Source organism: Sphaerodactylus townsendi, linkage group LG01 (genome assembly GCF_021028975.2).
Source record: "Sphaerodactylus townsendi isolate TG3544 linkage group LG01, MPM_Stown_v2.3, whole genome shotgun sequence".
Lineage (NCBI taxonomy): Eukaryota > Metazoa > Chordata > Lepidosauria > Squamata > Sphaerodactylidae > Sphaerodactylus > Sphaerodactylus townsendi.
Window position 1 is genome coordinate 70,547,948 of NC_059425.1, and position 24,107 is coordinate 70,572,054.

The 24,107-nt window shown below is 40.9% G+C and overlaps 1 protein-coding gene across 1 annotated transcript in view; it reads right to left on the reverse strand.

The window, feature by feature from the left end:
* The window catches only part of DAAM2 (dishevelled associated activator of morphogenesis 2), a 249,298-nt gene extending 226,746 nt beyond the window's left edge, over positions 1 to 22,552 (reverse strand). The window contains exon 1 of the mRNA XM_048517373.1: positions 22,444 to 22,552. The gene's annotated coding sequence lies outside the window, so the exon portion shown is untranslated. The remainder of the gene's footprint in view (positions 1 to 22,443) is intronic.
* Positions 22,553 to 24,107: the final 1,555 nt, after the last annotated feature.

Genomic DNA, 24,107 nt, shown 5'->3' on the forward strand with positions numbered 1-24,107 from the left:
GGTTTGGATTTGCATAGGATGTGCCACAAGGCTGCAGTCCAACTTCCTGGTCAATAGCTGATACATAATTTCAAAAATGACAGTTAAGCATCTCTTGAAACAGAATTTTGTTTGGCAGTCCATTATCAGTAGAGAGTAGCTGCTAGTTCCATTACCTTATGGGAAGAATGGGAGAGAATTTCTAAATTTGGGCTTTACATCAAAGTCAGCCCACACACTTGACTCCCTCCTCCAAGCTCCTAGACACCATTTTAATGTGCATTAAAATATAGGCAAAATACTTCCAAGGTCACCGCTGCGAGTTATCTGAGCAATTCTTTAAAAATAATCTGAAAATCCATCCAAAAAGCCTCTGAGGAGAACATCTCTAGAGCAACCCCTAATGCAGAATGAAAAATTGAGGGAACTTTTTTTTTGTGCATATGGAAAACGCTTGTGTATCCCTTATTTATTATTTCTAACCCTGCTTTTCTCCCCAATGAGGACCGAAAGTAGCTTACAGAGTGCAATTTAGCAAATAAATGGGGAACCCAAAGTACAATAAATGGGGGAACCCAAAGTACAATAAATTGCAATTTTAAAGTGCCATAAAGTAAATAAAACTGCAGTGAATTATAATAATCTACATCCTGGGCTGATCTAGGATAAACAAGGCTGATTTACTTAGGGCAACAGGCTAAGAGTCTGTTGTCCAAGATCCCTTTGATTCATGCCAAAAGGCTTATTCTTCAGGCCACATTCCCTGGTCACATCCAGGAAGGGAAACAGAAGTTTTGCCCAGATATTAGCCCTCCAGTGTTCTTTGCAGTACAGCCCACAAGTGTAAAAAAATGCCAATAAGTCTTTTGAATTTATATTCAACTCATGAATACGGTTAAGAAGTTGAGTTTTTACTCAACTCATGAATAAAATGAAGGTGGTGGTTATGCAATGTCCACAAACATTAGTTAAAGATGGATGGAGGAGTGTCAGTGTGACAACAGAGAATCAGTCAAACAAGATTAAGTGGATTGCCATTGTAAACATTGCAATCTATGGATAAGATGACATCATATGCCAGATGATTCCCTACCTGCTTTCCAGATCTTTTGACACTTTTGGCATGATCTGAAGTAGACTTCTCAAAGAAATCTCCAAAACTTGATGTAAGTCATGACATAAGAACTTTGTCTTGTATCAGAGTTTTTAAATGGGTTAACCCCACCCCGTTTCCAACCATAGACAAAAATCAGTTTTGTTAACCAAATCAAATCCCCAGTATCACAAAGCAAACTACATTTCATACAATTACACAAACCTCCTTCATGATCACTTAGGATGGGGTCACACTGGAACATTCCCTTACCCCACAGGTGTATGTGGCACCTATGTTAGTGGGAGGGGAAACATGGAGGTAAGTGGGGGCCATGGAGCTCCACAGCCTGCAGAGCTGTGCTGGCCTAAAGGAGCATGCTGGCGGGATTTTACAACTGTAAACTGTTGGGGGAGGAGGCGAATCCGAATGGTTTGGATCCCATTTAATTTTCTCCCAAACACCAGAGGGAGGAGGGACCTCTTGATTTCCCAACAGTATATACCCACGTTTGTAAAACTCATGTGGCCAAAAAACCATGTTGGAGAGCAGACAGATGAAGAGTATATTGCATGAGATTACAATTCCTCTTCCTTGAACCAATAGAAACATTGTGTTTTCAAACAATAGAAAAGTGCTTTTCCTTACAAGACAAAACTTTCCTGCAGGTGGTTAATGAGCAGAATGAGGAAGAGGCCTATACTAGACCTTTTTCTGGGCTGCAGTAATTTTGCATGTGTAGCTAATCTATATCTATAAACGCAAAATACCACTCACTCACTCATTCATTCATTCATTCATTCATTTACTCACTCACTCACTCACTCACTCATCAACAGAACTCAAAAACCACTGAAGCCACACACATGAAATTTGGCACACCTGTTCCTTACGTACTCTAGGTGCTCACTAAGAAAGGATTTCCCAAAATATTCACTTTCACTCGATTTATTACTTATTTACTGTTTTAACTGCTCATCTCCGGCCATCTGCTATGGCTAACTTGTCTCTAAGGGCAAACTAACCTGGCTTCAGTCCACAGGACATGCTGCTCGAGAACATCTCTATAAGGGTGAGCAGTCTCAACACTCACCAGCTTCATGTCCCTTCCACCAACTTCACATCTCCTACCACTTACACTACCTCCACAACGCACATGAACCCTATTTTGAAGAAACAAAGCCCATCAGTCCACAGACAGGCTGTGAGGAAATATGCTGCATGTCACCCCAAAGTTCACAAACAGGCTGCAAAAAAGTATGCTGAATGTCACCCCAAAGTTAACAGACAGACTGTGAAAAAGTACTCCTCCACCGCTACAGCCAAATACTATCAAAACAGATTACAAACCACACTATCACAATCAAAACATTTGCCAGGTTTTGCATATGGACATTCAGATTGCTTACTGTGGAGACAAGTTTATTGCTCTCAGTCTCTGATCACCCTGTGCTTGGTGTCGTGCTCTGAAGTAGCGGAATGAGTCCCCAGGAATGTGCTGCAGTGGCAGTATAGTCCAGCTCCCTGCCCTTCAACCCTACCCTGAACCTCTTCACAGCCCTCTCACTCATCAGCATCCAATTGCAGAACATTTTCTTTCTGCATCCCGAAAATACAACAGCTGCTTCCAAATGATGTCTTTTGGAGCCCACCAGGTGAAAGAGAGCAATTTCATGCCAACATTCAAAATGTACAGACAGGTCTACTGAATGCTGAATGTCACCCCGAAATTCATAGAGACGCTGTGATGAAGTATGCAGACTGTCACCCCAAGGTTAACAGACAGGCTGTGAAAAAGTATTCCTCAACCAACCCGCACGTTAACCAGACTGCTACAGCCAAATACAATCAAAACAGATTACAAACATATTACAAACCACGTAGCAAAGCACAGGTATCCTGCTAGTTTCCTATATAGTTCATATCCAATCTTCCAGTGGTAGCCTTGAAGTATAACAATCTGACAAATCTGCCACAGGCTCACAACCTGTGAGAAAAAATTGTGATGAGTGAGCCTAAGTGTACTCGAGAAAGGGAGACTGTGGAAAATCAACACAAAACAGACAAAATCTAAAGTAAGTAGCATAATGTTCTTTTTTTAAAAAAAATCAATTGAAATATGAATCACATAGCACTGAATCATATAACACTTGAAGCCAGTATCTGTTGATCATTTCAGTGCCATCGCATTCATTGGATCCTGTCTACCATGAGCAGACCTCCATTCACAAATTGGATTTCTGCTGCTTTTGTGCCCTCTCTTCTGAGTTTTTTCCAGAATGATAGACTAAGTTCAGTTTTAAGGCCCTGCAGTATTCTGGCCCTGGTGATAGCTGTTTGCCTCAATACTGACTGGGCAATTGTGGGATTAACAGCTACTGTATATTGATGTTTGCTATTGCCTGCCTTGCCTCTGGTCTGCCTGTGCTTAAAGAGCCCTGATTGCTTGAAAAATAATGAGGACACTTAACAGCCTACTCTTATGCTGCATCCTATGCCATCTTGACTTCTTTATGGGGCTTGGGAGATTTCAATAAGAAGGAGAATGCAGAAAAAAATGCCTTCTATGAGCACAGCTATGCTCTCAGTGGTCTGGATCCTGCCAATTGAACAGTATATTAGAAGACAAGATGAGGTTTGCTTCTTATTGAACAATTAAGCATAGAAGGCACTTATCAACATAATTCTTCTGAAATCTCCAAATAATAAAAAGTCGAGAGACTTTTGCTACCTTTTGAAAGTAAAAGCTGAAAATTTAGAGAAGGGACCTAGAATATGCCTATGGATGGTACTGGCAGGCCCTCTCCATGCCTGATTCTATGTAATTTGTGGAACAGCCGTAAAACTGTAAATATACTCTGGAAATCTTACTTAATTTGGAATCAGTTTTTCTACTGAAAGTTCAAAGTTTCATGTTCCCACTGACTCCAATGAATAGATAGAAGCTTCACTGGAACAAGTATTCTACTTTTTAACATTTATCTAGTGTCATTACTTTTCTGGTCACTGAAAGATTCATCATGGTTTTATCACAGTGAAAATCTGTTAACTTAAATCATCCATATGCTACACACATGAACACACTGCTGTGTCTGCCCTGCAAGACAAACGAATTGGATCATAGTGAAATGTACCAATCTTGTTAGGAGTTTAGGAGAGAAAGAGCAACATATAGGAAACCACTGGCTTGCCTGAACACATTTAGATACTGCTTAACCTGTAATAGTATACATCCCTTTGAGTGGGGGGGAAAGTTTTGCATCACTGTTTGCAAGCATGGCACCCTACTATCCTGAAATAGGAAGAACTGACATCAAACTTCAATTGATGCAATACTTAGATGTATTTCATTTAAAGAGCATTCTTGCCTTTAAAAAAGGAAGAAACCTTTTAAGAAAAAGTGGAAGGAATAGGAAGAATGTAAATTACTTTCTATATTCCTATGACAGCAGTGGTTTATTTATAGCTGAAAATCAGAGGAGAGTCCTCACATGGCTATTGAAAATGAAAACAGTATGTGGGTGTTTTGTTTTGCTTTTATGCTTTTGCAGTTAAAATCTCTCCCAGCATTCCCCTAACCTCTTGTTATTGTAACTAGAGCCATATTTCACATTACTACAATTGGGGGCCATGTAAATTCCAAGGATTTTAACAAAAAAGGACCTGCACACTGTATGTTTGGCCACAAAGAAGTTGACACAAACAGGTATGGACAACTTCTTGAGATGGATGATGAAGGTGCTCAAACAAACAGAAAACAGATGGGAAACGGATCAAAACTCAGTCTGAGCTGGAACCAAATGCATCTGGGAAGTTCAGATAAGTACATTTTCTTTATCCACGCAGTGCTTTCAGTTTAATCAGGGAATTTTGAAAAAGCTCTGAAGTTATGAGGACACATTATTCTGGTGTCACATATTGATTTCAGTAGGCCTAACACAGCTTAATTAGTCAATTAACTGGTTTATAATAAGAAGATTATAATAAGAAAGGACCAGCCAAGCCAAATCACTATTTTACCAACTCATAAATTCTATCTGTTTCTATGTATTTCTTTATAGCACTCTCAAAGCACATATCTCCTGCATGTCACAGGCTTACAATCCAAAAGCTGCTTTATTTTGATAAATAAACATTTGCAACTGGCTGCTGTGAGTTTTCTGGACTGTGTGGTTGTGGACTGGTAGTTTTAGCTCCTAATGTTTTGCCCACATGATACTAAAACTACCAGACCATGACCATACAGCCCAGAAAACTCATAACTGCCAGTTGATTTCATCTGTTAAAACCATCTACAGTATAAACATTTGCAAACTTGTATTTTTAGTTGAAGGGATTTTCGGAATCTATAAACTTCGACCTTTCCAAACCTGGGACCCCCCTGAACTGCCACAGCATTTTATTAGAGTTGTGGGGCAAGATGTGGGGGAGGGGGACACCAACACAGAGACAGCAAGGCAAAAAAAATTAGAGACAGAATACAGAAGCCATGCACCAAGAATTTACCATTGTATGGAACAAGCCAAGAATCAGAACCATAGAGGAGTCTCCCCCAGTGCTGAATAACCTGGTTTTGCTGTCTTACTGATACTCTCAGTAAGTACAAAGAGAAACAGAAGCTATGGTGCCTTTGCTGTCCATGCACCTAGTCACGTGTCTTTCCAAAAGGCATGCCCCAAAAAGCTGCTCTAGAAAGACTCCAGAGGGTCAGCAGATAGGGCTCTGCAACCCATCTGATTTCCAAGCCATCGTTTAAGACCATTGCTTTAAACAAGTGACAATCAGGAAGACTAATAGCCCCATTCAAGGGGTGGAGGGAATCTGCTGCTGGGAGTAGCATGGAGCTATATGGGGATCCTATTTTGGCATTAAAAACTTTCAAAGCAGCCAGAATTTACTGGTTTCCCCTGCTGTAGAAGAAGCACAGTATTGCATTTGAGCTGACTGAGGCCATATCGAGGGCTGCTTTCCGTTGGGTAGACCATGATAGATTATGGCTAAAATCTTAGATCTCTGGAGAGATATTTTAAACTTGTCTTTTAACCTATCTCGATTGAGATCTATCTTGTGATTTTCCTTAACTTGAAGACTTTTCATTTTTTGGCAAATAATAGGACTTTAAATTTTTCAAAATTGATCTTTAATTGATTAGTGTCGCAGTAGAGGGCACAAGCATTCACTAGGTGTGATAGTCCAATTCTAGAGTGGGACAATAAAACCGCATCATCTGCATATAATAGTATGGGAATTAACTTCTGAGAGTGCCAATGGTAGGGCATGTAAAAAGATGTTGAAAAAGAAGGGGACTAAAATACAGCCCTGATTAACGCCTCATTTAATGGGGATGTTACTTGTGAGGAGGCCCTCTGGTGATCATTTTACTTGGTATGTTGTATCGGAATATAACTGCCTAAGAATAACAATCTAGGGTCAATATTTCAAGAAGTAAGCTTTTCCCATAGTAGATCTCTCGAGATTGAATCAAAGGCCCCTTTCAAATCAATGAAAGCAACAAAAAGTTCATTCGAGCCACAACTTGCATGTCTATTCACTAAATGAGACAAAACTAGGCTGTAGTCTGAAGGAACTGGAGGGGTGCACCGACTGCAACTATGTTGGTGCACCCCCACTCACCCGCCCATGCAGAAAGGACCTATGAGTAGACGGGAGCGTGAGGCAGTTGGCAAGAGAGTGAGGCAGCAGGTAAGTGAGCAAAGCAGTGGGAGAGTGAGGTGGCGAGAGAATGAGGTGGCAGGCAGAAGAGCAAGGCAGCAAACAAGTGAGGAGGTGGCGTCAGAGCAAACGAGGCAGAGGCAGAGCAAATGAGGTGGTGGCAGACCAAGGAGGGAGGAGTGGGTGGCCAAGATATGTCCATGAAGTTGTTACCACTGGAGAAATTAAAATTATGTTTTCTAAGTTGCACCCTCTATGAAGCCAGAAAATGAAAGGATATGTGTATCAGTGACAAAACCACTCATTGGAAACAAACATTGTTCAAACAATCCTTTCCTTTACTTTATTTCGACATATATGTAGGCATTCTTTATTAAGTTGTAAATTCTTTGGTGTCACATTAATATTGGTCTGATTTTAATAATGTTTAATATATTAGCATAGATCCTTTATATTTTAAGTAATATTTTTGTATGTGTCTTATGTATTCATTTGAGAAATAGTATAGGATTATTTTCTGCACTAGTATTTCCTCATCAGCAGGGGTTGGGCCTGGATTCATCAGCAGCCAGCAGCCAGCAGCCAGTCCCTCAGGTAATCCCATCATTACCAACAAAATGACCTTTTGACTTACAAAGGATGGACTCAGGGTGTGGACTGACTGTTGGAAGATGTCACCCTGTTTTACTATTGGACTATTTGAAATTTTACTCTCAGGATCCACAAGCTTATTGGACTGTTCACACTCTTACTTTCAGGATCCAGGAATTCATTGGATCATTTAAACGTTTTTTTGTCTAACACTCTCAAGGAAGCACCTCAGGCAAGAGAGTGCAACCTTTTCTTCTGGGATTTGATCTCATCAGCATTTGCAAAAGGATTGTTTTCTCCCTTTGGTGTTTTAGGATATTTTCACTGTGTTAGATGGAAGGGGACCGCCCCCTTCCTGGTTTTACACTGTGTGGGTGGGACTGCCCTACACCCCTTTTTCTGGGTTACTGCACAGCCATGTGGGGTTCTTGGCTGAGCTGTTTTCGAGGAATCACTTGCCAATAAAGAATCTCCTGTTTTCAAAGAGTCTCCGGTCTCCTGCGCCTTTCCTCTTTGCTTTGCTGCCAAGAGCTGAAATCACTTGAATCACCCCTAAATTCACTGTTACCAGGGCAGTGGTAACAAAGTGAGCAGTGAGTTGGGAGGGGGAGGCGGATGGGTCAGTTTGGTGTTTGGGTTTGTGGGAGGGTAGAGGAGAAATGGGGAGGTTTTCTAGACCTGGTGGGAGAACAGTGTCTTGCCACCACTGTCCAGCTCGCCTGGCTTGGTGTTTGGGCCGGGGGACACAAGGCACTAGGACCCAACAGGACCATTCTACAAGGAAGGAGGTCCAGAAAGTAGTGGCAGATTAATTTAAAGTCTCCTGAGATATTTTGATGAGATAGAGTATAGCAACCCTAGGGATGATGGACTAACTGCCATTTTAAACTGAGAGCAGTCACAGCAGCACCAACAATTCTTTAAAGTATATTAAAGACAGCCTAAGGCCCCTTCCGCACACGCAAAATAATGCGTTTTCAAACCACTTTCACAACTGTTTGCAAGTGGATTTTGCCATTCCGCACAGCTTCAAAGAGCACTGAAAGCAGTTTGAAAGTGCATTATTCTGCATGTGCGGAATGAGCCCAAGACAACATCATTCTAAATCTCTAGTCTGCAACTCTCTGCAACTAAATCTTACAGCACTGTGTGTCTGAATGCAGAAATTTACCTTCTCCTATAACATGGGGAGGGGCAATGTAAAGTACAGTACAGACAGTTAGACAGAAGGTACTTATTCCTCCCCTTCACCAAGGTTTCCCTAACCATAAAACTACTTCTCCTCAGTGGCGTATCTAGGGGTAGACAGAGGGAGGCAAAGCCCCAGGTGCCACTTGTAAGGGTTGCAGCCATCCCTTCCCTCCCTCTGTCCCCACCTACCAGCCTCTGTCCACCCAGCCCACTTGCTGCTCGCCCAACCTGCTGCCACTCACCACTCACCTGCTTACCCGCTCACCACCTGCCACCAGAAAGTTAGGCAAGAGTTTGAGGGTGCCCTTTCCCTCCACCCCTCTCCAGGAGCACAGTTTTGGTGGGAAGGTGCAATTTCGGGGCACAATGTCAGTACTTGCCCCAGTGCCAGTGGTGGGATTCAGCAGGTTCGCACCACTTCGGCAGAACCGGTTGTTAAAATTGTGCTTGTGTACAACCAGTTGTTAAATTATTTTAATCCCACCACCAGAACTGGTTGCTAAATCATTTGAATCCCACCACTGCCTGGTGCCATTTTCTAAAGGCACACCACTGCGTCTTCTCATCCATTTTTCTTCAGTATTGGGGTCCACTAACACAAAATAGTGGAGCGGGGGATCTGGGGGGAAAGGGTTCAGTACAGCTTTCTGAATTCTCATACTATGTTTTAATCTGCTCTATTTAATTTATAGGAAATTAGCAAGGACCTCATTCTGACACTCAGATCTGCCAATATTGTGTCTATTCTGCTACTCAAAGAGGGTCAAAGGATTCTGAGCAAGACTGTATCCTGCTGCCAAAAATTGACCACTTTATTATTGTTATCACTATTTTAAAGGTTTTAGTAATCTATTTATAACTATGTTTTATGTTGTACACCGCCCAGAGCCCCTAGGGGATTGGGCGGTATAAAAGTCTAAACAATAAAAAATAAATAATAAATAATTGTCACACCTGGACCTCTGAGATGGACAGAATGCCTCTGTATTTGGTAGCTGCCAAATGTTATTTGTTCATCAAGACTGTAGCTTGTGCTCCTCAGCTTTTTGATCCTCACATGGTCCATGAAAGGGGAAAATCATAATGACTTGTCTTTTTAAGTAAGCAGGTTTGTCAGGGATGGGTCCTCAGTTCAGGCCTTAAAAATGAAACTGTATCTCACTACTGACCTCAAAGAGGCTAAAAGCTTTCTCATCTGGCTTTGTGTAAATTTTAGTCTTTCAGGAATTCATGGGCTATAAAGGCAGAGTGATCAAACAACTAAAAGCATTTTTCTTTCTTTCTAAACAAAGGTGGGAAAAATACAAGATACATACTTGATAAGTAAAGAACCACAAAAACCACACACAATAAAAAGTATTTGTCTAGTTTACTATAAAAAGAAAAATCTACAAAGGGAAATAAAAAATAGGAGCACTGGGGCTCAAAATTTGATTAACACGATTTAAAAAGTCTTGGAAAAGGTTCACTGCCTAGGATATATGTTGTCTGTCAGTGAGTCATATTGGGACACAGTTAAGAAAAAAATCTTCTTGAACAAAAACAAATGTCAACTTCAAAGCCGAGGATTATTACTTTAAGGCTAGCAAATGTGGAGAGTAAGCACGTAAGCAAGATTCCATCTTTGATGCCAGTATGTGACAGACCTGGAGATATTGAGCCAGTGTTTACCCCATTTCCCCCACCCCCACTTCTAGTTCCATCAAGATCTCTCTTTCATCTTTCCTACCATGGGAGGAGGGGGGAGGGGAGGGAGCTCTCTTAACTCCTTTTTTTATAACCCTAAAAAGCTTTGGAACACATTTAGGAGAAAATTATTAACCTCTGAAAGATCTATATATTGTTTCTATGTAGTCTTCCACACAGCAAGTCATGTTGAGAACTACTTTTGGTCCTGAGAGTAGTAATTTGTACACAGTTGTTATTAGATGCACAGGGTTCTCAGTCACTAATTCCCTATTCTTATGTTGCTTTTTGCTGTGGTAAAATTACTCAGAAGTTATTGCTCTACTTCATCAAAATTGAGATTTTGTTGGCAAGCATCCTCCATTGAGGAGGAATGGCCTTTTCAGGCCCAAGATAAATATTTTATCCCACCTTCTTCTAAGGAGCTCAGTGTTATGTATATGGTTTCCCTTCATCACCACGCGTTCAACATAGATTTAGGGTTTCCAGTATGCCAGGAGGAAAATAGCCTATTCCTCTAACAGAAGGTTAATTTGTGGAAATGTGCAGCAGAAACATTCATGGCATGGAGGTAAATAGTGTCACCTGGTAAAACTCATTAAACTTCCAGTAAAGGGACAGGACTTTTTCTCCCGTTAGGGAGTTAGCCATCCTGCATAGTGACCCAAGGTTTCCCTATCAGCTTTCATAGCTAACTATGTATATGGTTTATTATCACTAGACCTTCCTAGTGAAAGGGTACCTGCCCGATAAATATTTCCAGCGCAAAAGCAAGACCTTGGGAAACCAAACTTCAAATCTGTGCCCTCTGTCAAACTTGATAGGTGACACTGAGCCAATCATTCTCCCTCAGTCCTCTAACACACATGTTCTCATGAAGATAAAAAAGAAGAGGGAAGAGTCTGGTGCCCTGGACAACTAATGGGATAAAAATGTACTTAATAAACACATCTTACCTAAGTATACATTTTTATTCTACTCTTTCTCTAGCAAGAGTCTATCTTTCATTTTACCTCCTTGGTAACTTTGTGAGGCAGAATAGGTTGAGAACTGGTCCAGAGTTATCCAGTAAGCTTTCAGTTCAGTGGGAATTTGAATCCATGCCTCCCCACTACTAGTCTAGCACTCTAGCCTTCTCTTAGGATTGTTCATCTGGAAACAATTAGGTCACAAGCTCTTCTGTGTTAGGTTCAATAATCTGGAATGACCTGGCAGACTGAGTGGAGGGAATGCCTTCACACTCTGCCTTCTGGAAGTCTAACAAGACAGTTTGATTCCAGAGGGTATTTTGATGGAGTATAAACTGTTCTGGGTGATTTAGGTGTGGTTTTAAACTGTGTTTCTATTGTTGTCAGCAGTATGTTTGTATTGTTTTCAATCTTGCTATCACTTTTGTTGGTTTTGGGTCCTTGCAGTTATTGCAGCTTTATTAGTTGCCATTTGTTAGAAGAGGTAAGGTGGTAAATAAATATTTTAAATTAATAAATAACCATTGTATCATACTGTTTTTCCAAAAAGGAAATACTTTTCCAAGAAAGGAAATTATTCTTCACACTCAGTATATAAGTTATGCGGAGTGAATTTCACACAGCATAATAATAATGAGTTACATCCGTTATTTTTGAATCCAGGTCTATTTTATTCCATTTTTGTCCCTTGCATGGGTGCCTGTTTTTCGTGAAGAAAACAATCCACTTTGCATGAACAGACTATATTTTTTAACAATGCAAACATGCAGGTTCAAACATCCCATTTTTCCTGCATTCTGATTGGCTGTTCCATCATCACAGTCTCCCTTCCACTCGCTCCTATCCTCTGTTAAGGGAATGCTTCCAATTGGTGGAGAATCTATAGCAATCCCAGGAGCCAAAGCAGGACCTCCCCCTCCCATTTTTACAGCATGGGGAAAAAAGCATAGGCCTTTGAAAACACGACACATGTAAACATGAAGCATGCAACCCCCTCCTTAACATTGTAATATACAAAATAATAAAGTCTGTCCAAAAAAGGAGCAAAGCAATATGTCCCATCCACATTCAAAAGTGTGCATCTGCCTAGCTACATGCTCTGATGTAAGGAGGGAGAACGGGTGATGGGTGGGAAAAATAAAATGGTTGGACACCCATGCCATTCCCTTAGTAGTAATTTCAACCTGAGATTTTTCAAACAAATGGTGATTTTGGCAGGTTTTTTTTTAAAACATGGGTTGTGGAAAATATAGGGGTCAGTCCCACTTTGAGGAAGAAACCCATGCGAAGTTCTTCCCTGAACTGGGATATTTCCCTCCAGCAACCCATTATATTTTTATAGTGCAGAATCCACCCAGGTCTCTGCTACAAGTACTGTTGCTTCTGCCACTTCTTGTGGGTTCCTAGAATCATGTGACTGACCAAGGCTGGATGCAGCTGTTGAACTAAATGTACCCTTAATCTGACCCAGCACAGCTTTTCTTGTAGCCTTATGCAAAAACTGACAAAGTAAAAGTTAACTTAAAAAAACAAACAGTATCTTAGCAAAAATAATTTGAAAAACAGGATGTAAAATGTCAAGGATTTCCAGGTTGGGAAACTCCTGGAGATTTGGAGGTGGATCCTGAGGAGGACAGGGACCTCTTTGGGGTACTATGCTATAGAGACCACCTTCCAAAGCATCCATTGTACTCTGGAAATGAGCTGTAATTCCATAAGATCCCCAGGTACCACCTTGAGGCTGCCATGCCTAAGAATATCAAAAACACATGTTTAGAATAATTTACAACTTCTGTTTGATGCAATGCAGTTATAACACATTAACTTCAGGTATTCAGCTTCATTCTGTGCTCCTGCCATGATAATAAAAATGTGTGCTATTTGTGCTGTTTTGTTTAGAGAGAAGTAGTTTGTTTCATGGGAATGTACATGTTACTTGGTTGGTTTGTGTCATCTTCATATATTATTCTATCATTTAAAACTTTAGTGGGAGTTATGCATTTCTAATAATGCTGTTTTCTTCACTGGTATCTATCATAGATTTAGTTCATACAAAATTATATCAATGTATACTAAATTTACAGATTTTTTAAAAATTAATTTAAGACTTTTTTTAGAGAAAATGCCACTATAAGATGATAAAGCTATATATACCTTGCCTGGTTATCCATATTTATAAATATTCCTCCTGAGCATAAAATAGAAACATTAAAAGATATGACACTACTATGACTCTCTGGGTGACTGAGGATCAGTCAATCTAAAATCTGTTACATAGGATTATTGTGAAGACTAAAAATGGTGGGGAAGCATAATCTTGAGCTGGTTAGGTAGCCAACCCATGAGTGAGAAAGCGAAACAGACAAGATGAGAATCCATCAAGAATATTTAATTAAGTGAGCTTTGCAATCACTAGCATACCAGATTAAATGTCAAGGACACTGGGTATTAAAAAGTAGGGTCTGACAGAGGGAACCTGTTCAGAAAACATTAGTATGAGTGTATGTGTGAAAGAACATATAAGACAACCATACAAAATATTCTGAATAATATAAGGCGGTTTTATAATAATATAATAATAAGGCGGATTTTAAAAATTGGTTTGAGAACATTGTATTCTAGTCTTTATGGGTTATATCTCCATAGTACTGACCTAGGTTTGAGAACTCACTCAAATTTAAGCTTTAGGATCTATAACTCCTGTTCTTCCTTTCGCATCTTATGTCAGGAAATAGCTTCCTCCAGCTAAAATATGTAGCTGCCCTGAAATGTCTTTGCACTCTTCTGGAACTCTCTACGATCCTTTGAAAGCCATCCAGTAACCATGGTCAACAGATCAGTAGGAGTCATGACACATCTGGAAAATGGCTTCATGAGACTGTGCAATCTGGTGGGATCTCACTACTTAAGCAATAAAAAGTGGTTTAGAAAGAAGCCTAGAACCATAGCCAATATTATCTTGGATGGGGGAGCTATTAGTGTGGAAAATGCTGGGTTCCAAATCCAAAATATTTGTGCTCCAAAAATAACTCAGCCAAAAAACTCTCCAGGTATAGTACTAGTGAAAACAAGCTGTAGAAATGTGGGACACAATGACACACCACTCCTCAAACTCCCTCCCAAACAAAACTAGTGGAAGAGTCAGAAAAGAATAAATCCCAACCAAAGCTCCTACTACCACATTTAACATAAATGGCAGTGGTAACGTAAGCACTGGTTTCAGTGGAGGAATCCAGAGCAGTGAATCATGAAATTGTAATTAATATAAGCATCCATTCTCAGAATGCAAATATCACTGCCACACATCTTCTTTCTGCCTACCAGAGTGTTATTTTTACTATTTGCCCCTAAATACAGTGGTGTAGTGCCAAGGGCGAGGGGGTGCGTGATGCACCAGTCGTGCACCGGTGTGGGGGTGTGGAGTGGTGTTCCAGGGGCGTTCTGTGGTGGTGGCAGGCACAGGGTGCATGCATTCCCCAGGTGCAGTTCCCCCTCACTCCGGCCCTGCCTAACTAGAATAGAAAACTATCAATTTTCTAGCTCAAGATATTTGCAGTTCAAGGAGAAGATTAGGGTCAAATTGTAAAATCGCAATACTACAGGTAAGTCATGAACCCCTCTGACCAGTCCAGTAATTCAGACTTGGAGTATTCATGGCAGGAGCTTGAGGAACCAAGGATGGTGGCTGAGGAGGACCAGGGGGATCATGGGGGTCTATCACAGTGAGGCACCTGCTGACAGTGGTCCAGCAGCACCAGAGGCCATTCTGCCTGAGCCTGCAAGACAGGTCTTGCCACTAACCCTTGAAATAATCACTATACCTACACAGGGCAGGATGAAAAGTCAGGCCCATAGCCCCTCAGCAGACACTCCTGTTCTGCAGGAGCAACAACAGCAGAAGGCCCAAGCCAAGTTAGATCAAAGGAGGAAAAGTCCTTGACTGGCTACGTACTGCCCCATTCCAGAGCCAGTCAGTGAGAACAGTAACTCTTCACAGGATCCCAGCCAAAGCAAATTGCAGCCACAAGAATTCAGCAGCCCATTTAAGCTGAGGTTTAAGCAAACTACCTTGTTGGATCAACCAGTCCAGCAAGTGCAAGCCTGTCTGCCAGTTTCTTGCCTCCAGTTCCTGGTTGCCAATTGATGTTCCCAAGCCACACTATCTAGAACTGAGTGCTCTGTTTCAGAGGATATTCAATTGTGTTGTCTTGCAGAGTACATGATAAAAGAGCCTTCATCTGCACAAAAAACAATGCATAACTACCATACACTGGCAAATGAAATCTATAGAAGCTGGAAACATGCTAACAATGAGTTTTCTGTACATGACTATGGACCTCTGACTAGACTAGGGTTGATAGTTCAAATATTGTTCAAGGAGCTTTCTTGCTCACATGTAGGTGAAAAAATATCAATCTGATTGTTGTATTTGGATTTCCAAAAGGCTTTTCACAAAGCCCTCCACCAAAGGCTGCAATGCAATCTTCACAGTCATTGGATAAGAGGCCAAGTCCTCGTAGAGAGTGGCAACTGGTTAAAAAATAGGACACTGAGAGTTGGAATAAATGGCCAGTCCTCATAATGGAGGGATGTGAGCAGTCCTGTCCCTTCGAGATCTTTGTTGGGACCTGTGCTTTCCAAAGTGTTCATCAATGACCTTTAGCTGAGGGTGAACAGTGAAGTGGTCAAGTTTGCAGATGACACCAAATTATTTAGGGTGGTCAGAAAAAAATTGTGAAGAGTTTCAAAAGGAGCTCTCCAAACTGGATGAATGGGCTTTAAAATGGAAAATGAGATTCAGTATGAGCAAGTGTAAAGTGATGTATATTGAGGCCAAAAATCCCAACTTCACTTATGCATTAATGGGATAACACTGCTAGCAACAGACCACAAAAGGGATCTTGGGGTGGTAATGTATAGCTCAAGTAAAATGTCAACCCAGTGTGTGGCTGAAGTGACAGAGGCAAATTCTGTGCTGGCCATAATTGGACAAGGAATAGAGAATAAAACTGTTGCTATCATACTGCCCTTTTCAAATCTGCGGTGAGACTATACCTGGAATATTGTGTACAGTTCTGGTCACCACACCTAAAAAAGAATATTGCAGAACCTGAGAAGGTGCAAGAAAGAGGAACCAAAAATGATTAGGGGGCTAGAGCAACTTCCCTGTGAGGAGTGGTTAAAACGTTTAGGGCTGTTTAGCTTAGAAAAAAGGCAGGTGAGGGGAGACATGGTAGAGGTCTATAAAATTATGCATGGTGTGGAGAGAGTGAACAGGGAGATGCTTTTCTCCCTCTCTCATAATACCAGAATGTGGGGCATAAGCTGAAGGGTGAGAGATTCAAAACAGACAGTAGGAAGTATTTCTTCACATAACACAAAATTAAATTGTGGCATTTGCTACCCCAAAATGTGATGTCTGCCAACTTGGAAGGTTTGAAGAAATGTTTGTGGAGAATAGGACTGTCCATGGCCACTAGCCAAATGGATACTAGTGGTCATGCATGCCTATCTTCAGTATCAGAAAGAAGGCCTATTATATTAGGTGCTAAAAAACACACGCAGGATAATGCTGCTGCAGTTGCCTTGTTTTTGGGTTTCCTACAGACACCTGATTGGCCACTGTGCAAACAGACAGCTGGACTTGATGGGCCTTGCTGTGATCCAGCATGTTTTTCTTATATTCTTATATTGTACGTCTTAACAATAAAATGGAAATGTAACTAAGAAAGTAATGAATGAAAAAGAGGCTCTGCACTGTGCAATATTTTGTAAGTATTCCTATGTGCATACTATGCCACCTCTGCTGCCTACTTTTTGATCACAGTTCTCTGTATGGACTATGGTCCCATGACTAGTGTGTTCAGTTGGACCAGCATATATAAGCCACAAGGAAAACCGTATGCTAAAATGCTAGATCTATGTGAAATGGAATAGGTCAAAGGATTTCCCAAGATGAAATATTCCCTTGCATGATTCCCCTAGGATTCTATTATCTATCTAGTAAGAAGTATATTGCCTCTAAACATGGAAACTCTACATGCTAATGAAACCCAAGCCAGGTGATGTCACTGTGGTAACTGTATGGGGCAAAAGCCTCTAGTAATGGGGATGCGCCACAGCCAAATCTCTCATTTCTCATTTTTATCAGTGAGTCAACTGAAGTCAGCAACAAGGGTTAGTGGCAAGGCCTGTCTGGGTGGTGTACAACCAATAAAACCATCAATCTCCATCTTAAAATCAGATAACATAAACAATGACAAACTCATCGGACGGTCAGCATAATATGTACAAACTTCCAAGGTGGAATATGTGGCTCTTCTGTTGCTCAGATGATTCAATCATGAATTTCAAGGCTTAATTCTCAAATCTCTGGTGTGAGCCTCGGTAATAAAACTGGTGCAGAGTTTTAGGCTGATCTGTCATCAGTACGCTGATGACACTCAGCTCATTCTGTTGATGGAGAGGGAACTGACTTCCACCCCTGCAGCTCTCCAGCATTGCTTGGAGGCAGTCGCTGGTTGGTTGAGGCAAAGCAGGATAAAACTCAATCATCGAAGACAGAGGTCAGATTCAAGTATGTGAATCTTATTCCTTTACATTTACCCCATCTCCCGGATTTAATTAGATTACACTACTTGTTGGACAACCCTGATCTTTCTCTCTGTATGATAGTGGCAGACTTTCTCCTGGAAATTACTAAACGCCAGTAGATTTCCTTCGACCTGTATTGTATATGCTTTTTAATCTGTTTTTTATTACTGTTGTACTGTTGTCTATGCCAATAAAGGCTTGCTTCTTCTTCATTTAGAAGACAGAGGTCCTGTGAGTGGGTCATTAAAGGGGGAGGGCGGTTTCAGCACCCTTGTTGGAGGGGGCTTCTCTATCATTAGCTCCCTCAGTCCAGAGCCTGGGGGCTTGCCTGGATTTGGTTCTATCCATGGAGGCCCAGGTTGCCTAGATGGCTCAGGTGGCATTTTTCCATCTGCATCAAGCATGTCGGCTGGCCTCTTACCTCTCTCGGACTGACCTGGCCACAGTGATCCATGTGACGGTCACCTCCAAGTTAGATTATTGCAACTCACTCTGTGCAGGCCTTCCCTTGCGGTTGATCCAGAAGTTGAAGTTAGTCCAGAATGCAGTGACATGACTTCTTACGGGTAATTCATCTCGAGATCACATCTCACCCATGCTGCACCACCTGCACTTGCTTCCGCTAGAATTCCAAATCATCTTCAAGGTGTTGGTTTTAACCTTCAAGGCACTCTGTGGCCTGGGGCCTTCATATCTTAAGTCCCTGTTCGATCTCTGCATTTGGTGGAGGTCAATTTGCTGGTAGTACCAGGCCCCCTCCATGATACAGCTGGCCTCTACCCGGGCCAGGGCCTTTAGTGTCCTGGTTCCAACCTGGTGGAACACTCTCCGCCCAGCCATCCAGGCCCTGTGGGACCTAGAACAGTTCTGCAGGGCCTGCAAGATGGAGTTGTTTCACCAAGCCTTTGGGGAGGTCGGCCATTGAAAGTGCCATCCCCTGCGCCCCGTATTCCACCTAGGAAGCTTGTCCACATTATGCTGACCGCCTGATGAGTTTGTCATTGTTTATGTTATCATCTGATTTTAAGATGGAGATTGATGATTTTATTGGTTGTACACCATCCAGAGCCCTTTGGGGATGGGGCGGTATATTAAATCTGGCTCTGGAGGTACAGGCATTTCCAACTTGACTGGAAATTATCCTGCAATATTGCAGGGAACAGACCATATGGATTGAGAAGAGCTGTGAGCCATTTATTTATTGAAGTTGTTTTGATTATGGCCTCTACCTTGACCATCCCAGCTTCTAATCTAATCCAGGCATCAGATACACACTTGGGCAGTTGCAAGAGTGACCTTAGAAATTTGGCTTGAACTTTCTCCAGGGGGGGCATAGGAAGAGGGGGAGGAATCCAGGGCTGATCCATATACAAGTTGTGGAATTATTTTGGCTTTGAATTAACTTGAAGGCTGCCAGTACATAAGATCCACCTCTGGATCTGTAGAATTTCAAAATACTATTGGTTGTCCTATCACCAGTGAATGCCATTGCTTTGTGATGCTGTAGTTTTGCACCAGAGGCCTGAAGAACTACTAAATATTTAAAGCTATCCACTTGTTTGATCTTATTCCTCGAAATAAGCCAGTCCCTGCACATGGGCTGTTTTCCTGCCCCTAGAATCTTTTTAGAAATTAATTGACAGTTTTTCTTGCTTACAATAAGAAGTTAACTTACCCAGGGCTCTACTCAATTTTATTTGGGTTCTTGATAAGATCACAGCATCATCTATGTACAATAACATGTATATATGCCTACTGGCAATTTTGGAGGGATGATAACGTTTGTTGTTCAAGTTTTCCACCAGATAATTCAGGTAGAAAATAAAAATCATTGGTGCAAGCAGGCAACCCTGCCTTACTCCCTTGAATGTTTTAACAACATCTGTCAGCATGCTGTGTCAATGGTATCTAACTCTTAGTAATGTGTTTAAGTGTAGACTTTGTATGAGAGCCAAAAGTGGCCTATTGATAGAGGATTTTCTTAATTTGGCTCAGAGTCTTGTCCGGGGTACTGAGTCAAAGGCACCTTTTAGGTCCATGAATGTGGCATGAAGGGAAGTATCTTTCCAAATGGCATATTTTTCAACTAGTTGCTGAACAGTTAGACAGTGATGTAATGTGGGTTGATTTGCTCTAAATCCCAGTGAGTGGGAGTGTGTGGGTGGAAGATCTGAATTCAAGTAGAATCACACAGTAATGTTCTCTTCAGAAATTATTAATTGTTCCATGATTTGTAGATAGCTTGGATTCACCATTCAATATGATACAAATCTACTTCCATAATCATTGCCCTGGCGTGGCATAGTGACTAAGCAAGTGAGCTGTGGTCTAGGAGATCCCTAGTGTAAATCTCACTTCATATTAACCCTCATACAAGTCACTCTGTTGTCGTGCATCTGCAATGTGTCAGATTCTAAAGCTGGTCCACTTTAACACACAGAATGTGTGAGGTGTGCTTTATACATGGTAATAAATACTGTTGCCACATGTAAATTCTCACAGCCAGCTCCAGTTAGATATTTTGGAGGCAGGAGCTTATTGGAGTGCTGCAAAGTGTGATAAATATCAATTGGCATTTCGGCTTCTTATTATAGAAAACATGGTTTGTAGCTAACAAAATGCTAATTTTATTTTGGAAGATTAATGTTTGAGGAAGCAGCCAGCCTGCTCAATTAGTCCATTATGAAGCCATTCTTCTAGGAAAAACTGAATCCTAGTTACTGGAAATAAGCCCCACTTAAAAATAAGGACTGAATAACTGCTGTGTTACTCCTTGAAAAACCAGATGTATTTATATCACTGCCAAGACAAAACTTGTGGACATGGTAATTTTGAGTAAGCACACAGGCACGTTCATGTGCGTGTGCACACACACTTCCACAGTCATGGTCCTTTTCGGTAAGATATATTTTCCTTCAACTCATGCAAGCTTGAATGGCAGCATGTTTTAGATTTTCCCTTGACCATCTCTCCCTTGAAGTGTTACCTTACTCCATTAGCCACTGAAGGCATTGTTCTACATACTACCTACATCAACATGGGAGATTCCTGCAGCTACTTAAACTTACATGACTTTCATGGCTGTGTAGTCCATCAGCTCTTTTGACCCAGCATCTTGCTACCCAGCCAATCTGATTCTTTCCTCCCCAGCAATCTACACTCCCACACACAAAAAGTAAAAATATTTGTAGCCTGGCAGCATAACCAGAACATCAGCAGCCTTGAGAGAGCCTCTTTTGCGGTTGCCAGTATGTGGAACACTATGACCAGTATTGTGTAGTTCATTCCTTTTCTTCATCTTCACTCCAGCTCAATATCTTTTATCATTTATGCCTACTCATTAAATTGTGTTGGCTTTGCTGCAACAGCTGTATTAATGAAACTCTTAATTTTTTACATAGCTTTTTATTCAAAGTAGCCTGTTAAAACAATCCAAGATCATGAAGCATGCAAAACAAGATTTTCATTATTGCCTTGAGGGAGAAAAGGAGAATGTGGGGAAGGAGTGGATGCCAAGTCATTGTATATGTAAACCAAAAACAAAGGGGATCATCAAACTGAGCTCCTTTTTTCAGCATAGACTTTCTGTTCAGAAGAATCATTCATGTGCCAGATAAAGTTCTCATGCCATGAGGTGGTTCTGTTTCTCATACAGTCCTGCTACTGTGAGAATTTAATGATCTTCCACCTCTGGTAAATTAATATAAACTACAGTACCTCCCCTATTGCTATTAATCTCACTGGTCATATGAATTCCAAATTTAATTCAATTTAAAGACACAATGTGGCTATGTGACCATGCTGTGGGAGAGATAAACAGCAGGATCTTGTTTTTATTTTTTTTTTAAAAAACTGTATGCATGCTTCATTTTACTGTAGTCATAGTAGACCTTTTTAATAATGCACTTGTTGGATCTCTTACTAAATATGTGAAGCCCTGAATAAGGAAAAAAATCCTTTTTTATTTTAGCAGAAAGTAACTTTTTTTGGATTAAAATTGTTCTGGTAAATTGTAGCTTCTTTATTTATTCTTTCAAAGGATGTCCATGCTTCCAGTCAGGGTTGTTGTTGTTGTTGTTTGGGGGGAGGGGGGGCTCTTATAGAGAAGTCCTAAGTGTGCAGCTACTTTTCTCATCTCAAAGTAATGTTGAGCTCCTTCCACCAGGACTGGGTATGTAGACAGATTCAAAATGCTGAGTATGCCAGACTTTAGGAAACTTTTTTTTTCAAGAAGCCATGTATAGGACATATAAGATTCAGTTTTCCAATAAGAAAAATCCTACCCCAAAACTGATTTACATGCATTACTTCACAGGTGTTTTGAGGGCTTCAGAATGAAAGTGTTAAAATCAGATGAGAAATTCTTAATATTTGGCCAAACTAGGCTACTGCTCAGCAACATAGCTTTAATTGCAATGCTTCCTATGGGGAAGTAGGGAAAAGCAATCTATTATCTCTTTTCTATCCATGGAATCCAAAGCTGGATGTAGCCCCAGTGCTTTTACTTTTATAAAGCCTTCCCTATTTCTTTCGCTCCATACAATCAGACAGTAGAGAGTCTTCTTGCTGTCAGCCTCTATTTATAACACTTCAAAGAAACAAACCACTCAGCCTAAGTCCACAACATCCCAGAACATTATTGAATGAAGAACAAAAACTAGAGCTTACTTTTGTTTATTTTCCTGTCAGGAATAAGGAGAGTTGCTGCATGGTGTACCCTGGCATCACACTGTTTTCTTCTCTGTGCCTCTCCGCCTTTTCCTTTGCAATCCTACAGTCCACACACAGAGCACTGCTTGTCCAGCTTTCCTTTCACTGCCTGTACTGTCCTCATAAGGGAACTGCTGCTGTTTTCACTTTCAGACCAGCCTCCCTCTCCAGGAGCCTCTGACGTCAAGCAGCCTCTATGAGACATTTATGGCTCAAATGCTTAAAGTTTCCCTAAGTACAGGTTAGATTGCAGCTCTGTAGGATTTTTACACTTTCAGAAAGAAATCCTTTCCCATGGGGAGACCTTGTGTATATATGGGGTGGTAGAGTTGGGACGGACAGGGAACATGAGTGGTTCAGACTTTGCTGTGAAAAAGTGCTGGTTCTTCCTTCTTTCTCTTGTAAACAGGACACACACACACACACACACCAGTAGATAGGAGAGTGGGCCTGGCTGATCGCATCATCCTGGAAGAGACAGCTGAATTGATCCAATGAAGGACCTAAAGATGGCCCACAAGCTTCTAGTTTACTTTATGTATCAAAGCTGGCAGATAGGTCCTGGTGGAGAGATAAGATCTTATCCACAAAATAGCTTGCAAAATTGTCACAGTGAGTGTGTGGATCCAATATTAGCTGTGGAAAAATCTCTTTTCACAGCTTTTGACTACCACCCCATAGGCTTTCATAAATGTCTTACAAGATGTTCTTGCTTCTTTGTCATGAGTCTTCCTCCAGACCTGCTCTAGCCATTTTAGCTCCTGTTTCTTCATTCTCAGCTCCACGGTATATCATGGGACTGGTTTGATGCATGGGTGTAGAGGGCATTGGGGCGCAACCTCATTAAAGGCTTCAGACAGCTGGCTGTTCCAGTCCTCAGTCAGGTCATCTAATGTGTCACTGGGAGGCATTGGGTCCTGCAGAGTATTCAGGAATCCAATTGAATCCATAAATCTCTGTGGGTGGGCATAAATCAGCTTGCCTCCTAATTAAGAGGGATGTTGCATGTTCACATCGCCTTTAGAGAATGGTGGTCCTATCATGGCACTAAAGCCTTTATAATCAGAGCCACCCCAATCCCAGCCCTGAAAATTGAATTCTTTATTGTTCTGTGCTCTTTTAAAAGTTTTTTCATCTATGTACATTGGTAATATTTGGAATTTTAAAAAAATTAGCTTAGGTAGTATATTTATTTTAAATGCAGAAATTCTTCCTAGCCACAATATTCTTAACTTTTCTCATTTTTTGAGATCATCTTTTATATTCGTCCAAACTTTTTGATAATTGTCATTTTAGAGATTATCATTTTGTCTTGTTACATATATCCCAAATAGTTTATCTTTTTAATAATTATTTTTCTATCTCTTCTTCTACTTGAGTTGCTGTTAATAACATTAATTTTGTCTTTTTAAAATTCAAATTGTATCCAGAATAAGTTCCAAATCTATTTATTTGTTCTACTGTATATTTCAAAGAGATATTTGGTTTTATTACTAATATGACATCATCTGTGTAACATTCCATTTTATGCTTTTCTTTTTTTATTCCAGAGATTCTTATGTGTTGTCTAATTTTTGTAGCCAATATGTCCATTGCCAGAATGAATAATATTAGCCATATTG